The sequence below is a fragment of the Bombus flavifrons genome, chromosome 1 (genome assembly GCF_040668555.2).
Source record: "Bombus flavifrons isolate JBK064 chromosome 1, iyBomFlav1_principal, whole genome shotgun sequence".
Taxonomy (NCBI): Eukaryota; Metazoa; Arthropoda; class Insecta; order Hymenoptera; family Apidae; genus Bombus; species Bombus flavifrons.
Window position 1 is genome coordinate 13585829 of NC_138442.1, and position 13769 is coordinate 13599597.

Below are 13769 nucleotides of genomic sequence, written 5' to 3' on the forward strand. Positions count from 1 at the left end.
TACGAACCGAGTCACCGGGGCAGAGACCTTCGCGCGTCTGTTCTCCACCGTCCTTCTCCGTGTCGCAACGGTGAAACAGCAAGCTGTTCTCGCTGCTAGAAATAGATAGCCTAGTTAGGTAGTATACGTTCCCGCTCTATTCTCGGTGCAGGCTAACTTTTTCCCCCCGTTAGCTCGCTTACCTGGCCATACGAGAGTTTGCGCGCGCGAGTGCGAATATCCAGCCTCTCTTTCCTTGTATAAGCGCGCCTAGGTCTTTCTAGCGCGTAACTGCGCCGCGATTGCTTCACCCGCGAGTGCTGCCTCGTTCCATTATATGTGCACGTGCGACGTTACGCCGTTCCAATTTCCTCTTTTGATCCCGGTGAACAGAAACGCCCATGGTAGGTGAATGACAAACGAAGAACTCTAAAGAAGGGGAAATTTAACGGTGTGATTTTGACGCCAGGTATTCCAGGATCGTCATTCGAATTGGGAGTGTCCTTCAATTCCTTGTTTTTTCTTGCGCATGGTAACCTGAGAATCGAAGGGCAAAGGTGCCTACGTCGTTTTCCAATTTAATCCTTTACATTTAGAAAGCTATTTTAAATTTAAATTTCTGCTACGAAACAAATCTGCTTGCAAACTATGACATTATCCACAAGTAAGAAAAGAAATAAGAAAAGCCACGACATTCATAGTCCAATGGTACTCCTTGTAACGTTATAATCAAAATATCACTCACGTATCGACACCAAAATTAAAGTCCCGGTTCTTTTTCGTCGCTTCTCTATCATCGAACGGAAATGTCAACAATAACGACAGAGCGTTACAAAGAGTCCATGGAAAAATTCTGCTCATTAATTCACTGGTCACACGTGCCCAGACGCTGGATGACCTCTGTTCTACGACGCATTTTCCCCGCATTTCGTTCGACGAGGTTCAACGATCTGTTGCTCCATGCTACGAGCATTGTAACGTTCGAAAAACAGAACGTCGTTTTAAACGACATGGAAGCACGTGGCCATCGACTCTCGTTTTCGCATTGGAGCGGGCCAGCCGTGGCCATGAGGTGTCCTCTTTTTTTTCGTCCCGGCATCGAAGGAACGCACGCTGGGCCCGCAGATTACGCTCTTTGTCCCGGCCCGGATTCCGAGAATATACTTCACATCGTCCGAAATTAAGGATATTTATTGGTCTGACGCTACTAGTGGAATCCGAGAGAGGTCCACGGAACCAGAAGAAAAAAGTCTAGCCACGAAATGTCCCTTTCTCCTTCGGTAGTACACGTTGCTCTGGCTGTGAGTCTGCGTTCTATGGAAATGAAGAAGACCGTTCGTTTGGCGAGCCAAGGGAAGCTGAATCCTCGGTGAAATTAAGGTCGGCGAAGCTTTCTGAAAAAGTGAGTCCCGGTTTCCACGCAATTACCACGGTCACGTAGAGAATGTTATTTAAGCACGTGTCCCCTCGGACTTGTCTCCTACGGAGAAGCGGATTTTTTTCGAATCGCAACTATGGAAAATTGAACCAGGAAAATTGGAAATCGATCCAAGAAACAAAAAAAAAGGAGGAAGGTGGCGAACGAATTGGATCGTGAAGTGGTCCAGCAACGAATTGGTCTAGGAAAGTCGATTCGAGGATGATAGAGGTCTTCGAAAGGCAGAGCTACCCTACGTATTTACCGACAGAGAAATTGGTAGTGGACTCGCAGAGGTCTTGGAGGGCAGAAGCAAATTGATTTAATCACTCAAGTTCTTCGTTGGGTCCTTCTCGCGGGTCAGACACCTTTGAGGTGTGACGCGTCTGATGGCGTTCCGCCAAAGAGACTCTCAGCGGTGTCGGGAGCGTTTTCTAAAAGGTGTCTAATATACCTAAGGAGCAAGTCCGTGTCAAAGGGCAAGGAATATTACGCGACAACGCGGGGACATCGTTAGCGAGGAAGAGGAGGAATCAAAGAGCGAGAAATAAGAGAGAGATGGAGAGAGAGAGAGAGGGGGGGAGAGAGAGAGAACGGAGCCATCTAGACTAAGTGGCGGGCCATGGATATCGGAGTCGCGTCAGGACGGTTCATTTGACGTGCGGACAAAGAAGACCAAGAAGAGCGTTCCTATTATTGACGGCCATTGTACTTGAAAACGCATCTTGATCTTTCTCACCCTTCCCATTTTTCTCCCGTCGGTCGATGCACAGATGAAATAACGTCGTTCGCAGAATGTCGATTCGCGTCGATTCGATATGGCGAACAACGTGTACGTCTAGAAATCGCGTTCGTCTTCGATGCGAGGAAGTGGTCGAACCTTGAGGGAAACGTACCACGCCCTTCGTAACGTCTACGACTTGCACGCGAGTTACCAAGTTTCAGGATAATGCTTCGTAATTCGACGAATTCTCTCTCTTCTTCTCTTCTAGGGGAGCAACCTTTCTTCCAAGCAAAGGTTATTTGGTGAATCGACGATGCCCACATCGAATCTTGACTAGACTCCGGGCCGGCTAAGCCGGTAATGATCGGTATCGAGACGAAGTCAGCCCGAAGATTGCAATTTTTGCGTCTTAACTGCGGTGTACTTGGAACGCTTGGAGGATCCTGTGGGAAGCCGACGGTGAAGCGAGAAAAGAGAAGTGGAAGAAAGAATAAGAAGAGAAAGAAAGGGGAAGGAGGAGGGAACAGGTAGGGGGAATATGCACGAACTTCGTAGTCTTCCATGTAACAGAGGGGACCGAACGATGGTGAGGAAAGAAAAGCAGGGGTTCCATCCCTTGGTAGTCAGACGCAGGCGTCTGCCGCTTCGAAGGCCTGATGCGTAGCGATGGGAACGATCCCTTTCAAGAGAAACGCGCACTTCAGGATAATATTTGTTCTTCGAATTAAGTACCACGGAGTATGTACAAGTACCGTGTTTCGTAATTAATATATATAGAAGGTTCGAAGTTGATGCTTAATTGGCCACGTTGGAAAGATGTTTACTTAAGGAACATTCGATTTTGAATTTTGTATGAAATAATATTGATTAGTATCCCGTAACATATCAGCTAGAATAACAGTAATATAATAAAAAAAGAAAAAAGAAAAAATTCGATCGTTTGATCAAATCGAATTATTGAGTCGTTTTTTCAGTATGAACAATATACATATATTTCACCTTTTCCACTCATCCAACGATAGACATTTTATTTTCCATCTTTCCTAAAGGTCAAGATGTGTATTTACGAGTAAACACAATTTTTCGTTAATTAAAATAATTATTTGTTACAACTGTTTACATTATTAGTTGGCACGATAGTTTTATTAAAGAAACAAATTAAAGCGTTCGAACCAATAACAGAAGAAAAGTTCAAACATTTGTACCTTATATCGTCCCTTCTTTTCAAACGATTACACTTTCTTTACTTTCCTCTTAATACTTTTAAGCGCCGATGGAATTAGTCCCATCGCTACTGATGTGCTTGTATTCCCGTTCAACCCCCATCCGCACCCCCTATTCGTACATCTGTCTGTCTGTCTGGCCCCATACCGAACATCTTAACCCTGTGGACCTTCCTCCCTTGCCTTCTTCCTACCTCTCTTCTCGTCCCTTTTGTATCTTCGGACCTGTCTTACGTACTACCGCGACAATTGGCGCGCGCGTTCGTTGAATTTTGAACTTGGTTCCCCATCCTGGAATCCCAACCCCTCGCTCCACTAACGAAGATAAAGAAACAGGAAGACAAAAGGGTGCTTCGACTTTAGGACCGAGGAGCGCGAATTTTTTCTCAGAGGGGAGAGGGTGAGATGGCCAGAGAAAGTTTTCTTTCCAAGCAGCAGAATGATTTCCATTTCGTTTAACAGTCTCTCGGTTCTTTCAATCGTCCTGATTCTTCGTCCCGTTGCGATTCCTCAAACAACGGACGGCCTGCTTTCACCTCATTGTTTATTTACTGTTAAATCTGCGATGAAAACTAAGGGTCTGTCCTTTTGAGGAGAATAATCTACGACCTGCTCGCCTTATGCTCTTTCTAAAGTTAGTTTGAAAGTTAAGCATACGCCAGGCTATCGGAAAGAAACTGTATCAGTTACTTGGTAGTGGTAATAGAGTCTTATGGCTTTGTGGATCACTTCTCTAGACTCCCGTGAAGTCAGTCAGCCAAGAAAACTTTTGGTAATCGCAGTGGATGGCATTGCTGGAAAGATAGCCGTGCTTATCGGAAGGCAACATGTAAATCATGACGTTAAGGATCACGGAAGACCGACTAAGGGGCAGGAGAATAGGATCGTGTAATAGAGAGCTAAACCGATTTGTACGAGGTCAGGGGTCGAAGCGTGAAAAGGTCCTAAATCAGAGTTTATACAGGCTCCAAGGTTTTCTGAATTTATGGTCGCGAGAGAGAAAGAGAGAAAGAGAGAAGGCTGAGTGGTCACAGGGGATCGTGGGCAACAGGTATAATCTAGCATGTTTATCTCGGCTCTAAGTTTCCTCGTTCTTTCGCCGATATCGCTCGGCAAGCTACGTGGCTAAATTAATCTCTCGGAACGAACGGCCAACGAAACGGCGGAGCTAGTGGTCTACTTAGCGCATGTTCAACTACCTGTACTCGTCAATTGCCTCGTTTCTTCGACGATATCGCGCATGAAGACGTTGGAGCGTAGCTACTTTCTTCTACGTCCCTTCGACGAAATTTCAAAGTAGTAAATTTTTGAAGTTCGAACTTTCGCAAAAAGGAAACGCTGCGAACCAGATAAAAATTGTTGCCACGTATCGCTCGAAGGATATTTGAGTCGAGTCAAATAATGTATATTGCAATTCGTCAAATTCGATTACGAACGATCTTTGAGCGATCTTCGTTTAAAAACAGACTATTTAACTAGTCACGAACGTAGAAGTTTCTCTCGGGTGGCAATTTCTAATATTTAAAAAACCCGGTATATTCAGGTAACTTTTTAATGAAGCGGCCACAGGAAATGGCATAACTCTAGAATTTCTACGTATTTTTTTTTCCTTTCTTGTCTGAATCGCGATATCGCCGAGAACCCTTTGCGTGGGAGTAACGAAGTTCGAAAATAAACGGTTCGTTTTACGCGGCATCGTCGCGAAACTTTCGACGATAAATCGACTTCCGTGCGATTCAACAACGTCTCTCGACCCCTTCTGTCTGCTCTTTCGTCGCGTAATCTTCGGAACATAATACTCGCGAAACGCAGGATCTATCCCTGATCGAATGGTGCACACTGCATAGGAATCGTTATTCTCTGCTTTCACGCAGTAACAAGACACTCCTGATCCTCGATTCGCTGAGTTAATCACCTGAACTCTGTCACCAATGGCATTAGTGGCTGGTACCGTCGAACTCTAAACTGTAATTCCTGTCTGCGTCTGGAGAAAAGCGGCTTTAGTGGAGCGCCATAGGAAGCAGCGCTCGTATCTGTTTATACGCAATCGAGCGAAGATGAATTTCTGCGCAGAGCGCACCACAATAATCGTGCTATCTAATTACCGTTCTCCCATTCCCTATTTCTCTCTCTCTCTCTCTCTCTCTCTCTCTCTCTCTCTCTCTCTCTCTTTGTCCCTTTCTAGTCTCGCGGCCGTGTCTGTTTGTACCGGAAAAGTATACATTTAATCATATTCAAATCTCACGAATGTAGACTTGAAATCGTGTACTTAGACTTCTCAATTAGATTGTGGATATAATAATGGATATAAAAATATGGTTGCGGTACCAACGCTTTTTGTATAAAATTGAAGAGTTCTCTAAAACTATAAAAGCTTCCTATTATTTTCTATTAAAATCCGTTTCTCTAAAAAAAGGAAATCTTTCAGAACCTATCGAACCACTAGCTCGCAGTATTAACTCCTGTAAACCATATCCGATCGATTTATCGGAAAGGGTGGGACGAGAATCGATCCCAGGGCTGGGGAGCAATATTAATTTGCCTGAAATATTCATACGGGGGATATGATCGGATCGAGGTGCAGCTCGTTTCGGCACCGAGGAAATATTTGTCTACACGCCTATTAGAACGTAGGGGGTGCGAAGACGCAGGGTCAGTTATTAATTTTACATTTGCCGCGTGGTTGGCCGTATGCGCACCATCGTGCGCCGGTTTGCCAGTTCCCGGAAAACGAACCGATGTCAGTTATTCTTGTTCGTGGTGAAATTTTCGCAAGAAACGCAGGAATGGATATTTCCCACGGCACCGCTAATTATGGCGAGTCCCTAATTACATTGCTAATTACCGTGCGACGTAGCAATATTTGCATCACGCGACGGCGCGCCCATGCTTCCAGCGTTATTCAAGGTCGAGTACTCTTCTCCTTATCCTATCAGCTTTTACAATTTTACGATAAACATTCGTTTGTCCTGGTTTATGGACACCTATTCGTCGAACGAACAACTGCTGCTACGACAACATTACCCGCAAGTTCGAGATATTATGCTCGTGTTTGTAAAGTACGTACATGGTCTTTTACAAAGAGCGAGAAATTAGTTGATTGCGAATCTTTGTATGTTGGAACATTTGCGCGTTTCAAAAATCAAATTGACTAATTTCAGCTTACATGTAACAGATCGTAACGAAAGTGCCTCTAATAGGTTACACGGACACGCGTCCCGAAACGCCACTTAATTACTCAATTGACGAAGACGATAAAGGAAGAAAGCGGTCGTTCACGCTCGGTTGGGGTTGTCACCCTCTGCGGGCTGGCTGGCTTCGCGGCTTGGAATAATCGTCGTTACCCCGAAAAAAGTTGCCAGTTTTTTCCGTCGGTTCCACCCTCCCACACCTCCTCCGCTGGCCGTCTGGTTCGTTGGTTTCTCGCCGCGTAAACTACCCTAGTAGCAGAAGTGTCGCGAGTTGCGTGGGTGGTTGGATGGTCCCGTGGGGGTTGGCGACGCTTGAAACCGCGGCGGGGAGCGGCACAAATGCCGTAGGCTTTGTTTTAATTGCGACGTTTGTTCGCTCGCGCTTTATAAATGCCTCTCGACGAGGGCCCGCCCCAGGTCCCGCGACCTTTTCCTTCTTCCGCTCCCCTTTTCCCGAAAACCGCCACCTTCTGCCACCCGGGGCCTACTTCAAGCCATTCCCTTCTCTACGAGTTACACTGTTGCTACAGATAAGGGAGCTGGGAATGAAAGGAACAGAGAGAAGAGCTCGTTGAAGCAAGCGCAAGGGCTAATCTTCCTTTCGTTTGCGGAAATTTCACGGGCTTTCGTATCTCCTTTTCTCGCTGCCCTTCACGGAAAATTGAATCCGATGGAGAGGCCTCTTTGAACAGGAATAACTGGGATTGGTTTAAGATTGTCTTTAACTGCGATATTTTTTCAATTTCGTAGTGAACAAATGAAAGTTGAAATTGATGCTTGCGCACGTGGGTATTAGTATCGTTTATCATTGTACATATATGCTGCTGCACATACGTATCTTTCAATTTAGGTATTATTTAAAAAAATGTTATCGTTAAGATAGAAGCGTAAACAAAAGTTTACTTTGGAAATCTATATGGATTATTGTGGAATGTAATTTTTACAAACAACAGTGGATCAAATTATCACACGCGAGCTGAGAGTCGGAAGACATCGGGGCTGGGACAATATACGAACGAAAGGTTCTCGCACCTTTCACAAAGCCTCTTTCACCGGCTTGGCTGCGCATTAAAAATCGAAACACAGGCGGCGCCGGCTATTCGAAAATTTTCCCGGTCTCGCCCCTCTTTTCCTACAATTCAGACGCAACGAATGAAAGGATTACCTCGACAAAGAGTCGTCGGGTGTGAAGCAAAGCGCTCTGCGAACGCCACCGGGAAAAATAGCATTTATTACCGTTCGTTAACCACGGACAATAGCTCAGCCGCAAAACGTCTTTCGGCGAGCGTTAATCGGTAACTCGGAATACTATGTTGCCTCTAGTTACAATCGAATTTAGGATGACTTACTGTCTCTCTCTCTCTTTCTCTTTCTCTCTCTCTCTCTCTCTCTCTCTCTCTCTCTCTCTCTCTCCGCGGTTGTTATTAATCACTCGATGCGATCCTCGGTCCGCATTATGACTCTCGGCCATCAATTAAAACGCTCGTCGGCTAACAACCAGGCAACGTTGTATCTCCATAAATGCAGGGGTGGAAAGACGGAAGCTCTATACGGTGTCTCGTAAAAATTGAGTTACCGCGTACCAAGAGGATATCTTCGCTTCCTGTCGCGTTATGTTCCTGTGCTATCAATTAAAATGCTCTCCGCATCGACTATTAACGCAGTAACTTTGCATCCTTGTAAACTGAGAGTGGGAGGAAAGACGGAAGCTCTACTACACAGGGTCTCGTAAAAATTGACTCATCGTGTAACGAATCCTGCGAAGGGGTCGAGTGAAACGTGGGGTAAAAGAAAAAAAAAAAAGAGAACGGTCGCGCCACGTCGACTCCTGGCCCCGCTCTTAGTCATCTACCGGTGAAATGACAACCGTTGTGATTAATTACCTTCCACGAAACGAGCAACGTGGCCGGTCGCGATTTAGAGCCACGATACCGTGTGCCGGAGACAACGACAAACATTATACGTCGAGTATATCGGCACAATCAGCGTAATGAAATTATTATGTCAACCATGAACGCGAGTCGACTGAGGGGTCGAGTATGAACCACCGAACGCTTTGTAATAACGTTACCACCAACACGCTTCATTTCGCGCGAAACCACCCTCTACGTTTGTTCATCCAGAAAAGGAAGAAACGTGTGTTTTCGATGAAACTCGTGTGACGATTCCGCGACCACGCAAATTAGCGAACAGTAGTCGAGATAAATCCACGATTGCATTTATCCCGCTTTATATCGTATCGTATTTCGTCGCCACTAATTTATCGTTCGTGACTCGTTCTAGTTTTGATGAACTTTCAAATGGACAAACAGGATCATTTTAATCATCGTAAATTCTCCATTTACTATTATACGATTCGCTACGAAACGCTTGTTGTGAGTCCCGGTTGACTGAAAATACGAATTTGTTTTTGCGATATAGCGTTGCTTGGTGGTTCATAAAACGAACAGAGAAATCGAATTTCAGATTGGCCACGTATCGTGTACCCCTAATTCGTAATCGAAACGAGTCGATCAATCAGGATACACTAAACGTAGACTACACGTTGTGCGTCGACTTGCTTTCTCGACTTGCAGGCGTCTTGACGGAACACGATAGAGGTTCCATCGAGTTAACTCAGTGAAATTAGCTTCGGGGTAAATCACCTCTGTGCCGAATAGAGCAGCTGCTCCTCGACATCTTCTCCGTGCGATTCGATCGTCGGAACCACCCTCGTGGATGCACGTGCGTAGGATTGCTCGCATATTCCATCGCAGCGTATACTGCATTATTGAGCCAAGGGGTGATTCGATCGTAGCGGGTCAAATTAAAGAAAGCATTGGAACTTGATGAATATATCAGGAACGAATAACCCCTAGAGAGGGTTGGCTGACCATCGCTATCCTCACCCAGTTCTTGAAATTAATTTTATGTTACAGAAGAAGAACGCGATAAATAGTTGCGTAATTAAATCAAACTATTAATAGAAGGTGAAAGTGGACAGTTTGCTCTCTCACAGCTTATATATAAATATATTTCCTTCGATGAATGATCGGACAAAGTTTCACCACCATTGTTGTACTTTTGCCATCCCTTAAACCAACTCCTGTAACGTCGAAATCGAAGTCGCCAGGGGGTCGATGAACGGATCGTTCGACCCGATACACCTGAGAAACTGGCCTCCGCCCCGACTTAACGCCGCGTGGCCGTTGCAAAGCAGGATTTATGAACAGCGGTACACGATTTACGTACACCTCCGCGTTTAGAATAGGGGTAAATTATAGCTGGGCCAAAGTTGCCACAGCAAAGACGAGGAGGCCCCGTGGCCTTCGTGTTCCACGTCTAGCTGGGGGTGGCGAATGGAACCGTGCGGGGAGCGTTAATCCAGTTGCTTTATTGCCAAGAGAATCCCTTCGGAGAGAGGCGCCATCTTAGTTCGTTCGTTCGCGCAGTTGTTTCTCTCCCCTTTGCGAAAACGCATCTCACACGCGAACCCGTGTGTTTCGTGTGGCTCAGAGGGTTAAGTTCGTTTTCACATAGTTCGACGACCGAGTCGTCGGAGACTGGTCGACTCCCTCCGGAGCCAGTAGCCCTCTCTTCGTGCCATGGTCCGTCGTGCGCGTACACGTCCGACCCTCCAGCTTGGCCGACCGGCTTATTACGGCGCTGGCATTATTACCGTTCCACAGCACATTTCTCGAATGGAAATTCCGCAAATCGTCGGGGACGCGACGACAGGAGACGTCGACACGGACGTCCATCGGTGCTGCCGGATTGCACCGCAATGCCGTGTGCACGCCGCATGTTGGGACCTCGATGCGGACTCGTCGGAACGCGTACCGTTAACCCCGACGCAATCTTTAATCAATGCCTTCGATCTTCCAGCGTTCTTGGTGGTGTACGAGGATGTCGATCGTGCGAGTTTCTCTGTAATTCTTGATGTTTCGTCGGTTTCAGACGAAGAAGTTTTGTACGAAGGGTTCCCGCTTTGATACAGTTCGTGATGGTTTAAGATGATTGATGCAAAGCATTGCGTATTTAGGTTACAGTTGCTTATGAGATTAATACATCATCGTATCATGGCACTTTATCGTCAAAGTGGATAAAATATTTACCGACGAATGATTATATTTTATTGGATAATTGATTCTTACAGAAAAATATCTAATTACGAACTTCCAACAACCTTTAATCATCGAATGAAACACACGTGTCATTGGATTTCCGAAAAGCTAGTTGCCAGAGTACCGCGTGAGCACCGTGTCGACGTGCAATTTTTTCAAGAAACCCGTCACTGGCGGAACGCTCCCAGTCCACTTGACACGTACAACGTTAACCGGCGCAAAACTTGAGAGCTCGATTGTTAATTTTGAGCGTGTAACAAGCGCCGACACTAACGAATTTTAATAAAGCAAGTTGCTCGTAACTTTTTGATTGAGAGCGTAGGGAGCGGTAATGAACCGAGCGCTTTTACCACCAACTACCCTTCCCCTAGCCACCCCCCCCCCCATACCCTTCAGTCCTAGTGGTCATCGCGAAATTCGGACCGATGTGAATGTCGTGCGATGGAAAGCAGGATAACGAGAGTTATTTGGAAACTCGTTACATTTTGCTTACGGCTCGTTACGGTTCAGTACATTCTCGTGTTGTTCCACTAGATAGAGCCGCTTGCTCTCCGGTTCCTCGGAATTCTCTCTCCTCCTCTCTCTCTCTCTCTCTCTCTCTCTCTCTCTTCCTCCCTCACGATTCGGTCCACCCCCCTAAGCACCATCTGTCGTTGTCCTAATTAGGCAGCTTATCATGCCCCAGCAAATTACGGGTCGCGTATACCGTGCGTTTGGCCGCAGACTTGAAAAATAGGAACGACTAGATGTCGTGACTGGAATCATTTGAGTCAGAAAATTCGATAATGCTGGCCCGTAGGCTTCGCATGTGTCAGATTAAACTCCGTTCCCGAATGTTGGATATTTCACGAAATACGGCTGTACTTCAATTTATTCTGCTCATTATTCGATGATTATCTGCGGCAACATTAAGGGAGGAACTTGTACCTGGAAACGCAGATTCGCATTCGTCACCGTGGGTGGCTATTTAGCCGAATGAAACGACCAATTTCTGACCAACGTTCCGACGTTAACTTTTCATTGCAGCTCTGGGTCCACTTCAAAGACATTTCGCTTGTGAATATCTTTCCTCGGTTTTGCTCAAACCCAACAGTTCTCATTGGGGATTTATTAAAAGCCCCGAACATATTATTTCGTTATTCTATTATGATATACACAGAATACAGTTTAAAAGTTTATCCGCGTAAGCACAAGAATCAGACGTGTGCAGACTATGAATATACTTTATCTTCCTGTAACGTTTCCAGACGTTGTGAATGCGTATCGTATCTTTGGGGAGCCAAGCACGAACCTGGTAACTTTTTCTCATTCCGTAATTAGGAAACGATGCCTGCCTACGCCCTCGTCGTTCCGCGCGATGCGTATAAATCGCGCGAGGGTTGAACGAATAGAAGAGGAAAAAAAGGGAGCAAGAGAGAAGGAGGGAGGATGAACGACGAGATAAATACGGATAAGATGATTTTCGGAGATAATTCGTGAAGGGAATCGTCCGAAGGTTTAGTCGTCGCGAGAATGAAAATTTCATGGGGACGATGAAGGCGGAATTTTGTTCAGAGCAGTGGAAGAATACGCGAAACCCCAAGCTGCTCTTGTAATAGACATTATTGGATCTCGAGCGAGTATAGCGTCGATTTTATGTCGATTTTATGCTTATTTTATATCAATTTTATTCCGCAAACATTATGGCATGCTTCGTTCAGGCACCAGCCATTGGTGCCAGGTCCTTTCACAGAATACAACTTCTTTTTTATTAAATAAAATGTCCTCTAACTAAGACCCGAGAATTTTTAACGTTATATTCTTCTCCTCTTCCTGCACGAAGTTTCAATCAACAGCGATTCATTCTCCATTCTTTCGAAATATTAACTCTGCTTCCTCCATCGAAAAATAATCCTGAATGGCTGTTGGAATGCGGTACTACCGCGAAAGCGCGAGGAAAACCGTACGAGTAAATAACCGGAGTCTCGCGAGTCGATCGTAAAAGTACCGTAATAAAATATCGGGCCATAGGACCGTCGCTTTCTTGTACTCGTTTCAATGTACTTGGCCATACGATTATTTGTATTTTGTTACGATAAACCGCCGCCGCCAACGCGTGGGAGGAGGCACGAGAACACGAACGCGCGTCTCAACGACACACGTTCCATCGGGACTTTCTTGCTCGCGAGAACTTTCGTCCTGAATCCCGCTACCGCAGAGAACCGAACAGGACGTTTAAAACGTTGATTTACGGTCGTAGGGAGAACTTTCGACAAAAATGTCCACGCTCGTCCACGCGACCTGCCTTCCATCGTTCGATGCTCGTTTTACGAGCGCGCGCTTTTCGCCATTGCTGCGTAACAATAATCGCCTTTCTGTATACCGACCCGGGATACCGTTCGATTTTGTGAATGGTCGATGATATAGGACCTGTCTATTTTCTACAATCAGCGAAGATACTTGTTTTGCAGTTCACTGAGTTTATGAAGTTTAAGAAACAAGCAACGTGCTGTTATAGTTCGTGTGTCATTTCTTGTATATTATTGACGCAATCCCATTTTTTATTATAATTAACACCGCTGCGATCTTTGAAATTTTATGCTATTTATGCATTCAATGGTGAATAGAGAAAAAGCGAATAAATACGAAAGATGATTAATGGAACAGGGATTTTGATAGAGTTGAAGGGAGTTCGATCGAGTTGAGCAGGCTGCCAAGAAACAAAGGGAAACGAAGCGGTCGCAACGATTCCCTTTGTCGTCCTGTTAATTCGCGGGGCTATTTAACTTGGCTCGTCAATAATGAATAAAACAGCAGCAGGCGCGAGTTGCATTCTCTGTCGAAAAGCAACAAGAAGCGATCTCGTGTCTTTCATTAAGGCTTCGTGGCGATTCCCTTCGGCCTATCAATGCACGATACTCTTTCACTTTGCTCGAAATCAATCAAAAAGATAAAAGTCCCTTAAGAACGAGCTCTCCATTTATCGTCGAGGAAATTGTCGTGATATAGATGACAAAGAGCGTTATTCGACTCGAAGCTACAGATCTTTTCTTCTGCGAATAAAACGATGGACGAAAAATCTAACTTAACCTACTAATTTCTCCAAGCAGAAATTTTAAAAGGCACTTCAAGTAGAACAGAGCCACACCTCTT

General features: G+C 45.4%; 1 protein-coding gene across 4 annotated transcripts in view; it reads right to left on the bottom strand.

Moving 5' to 3' along the window:
• Pdk1 (Phosphoinositide-dependent kinase 1) overlaps window positions 1-13769 on the bottom strand; it is a 407060-nt gene that overhangs the window by 284811 nt on the left and 108480 nt on the right. The window lies entirely within an intron of this gene.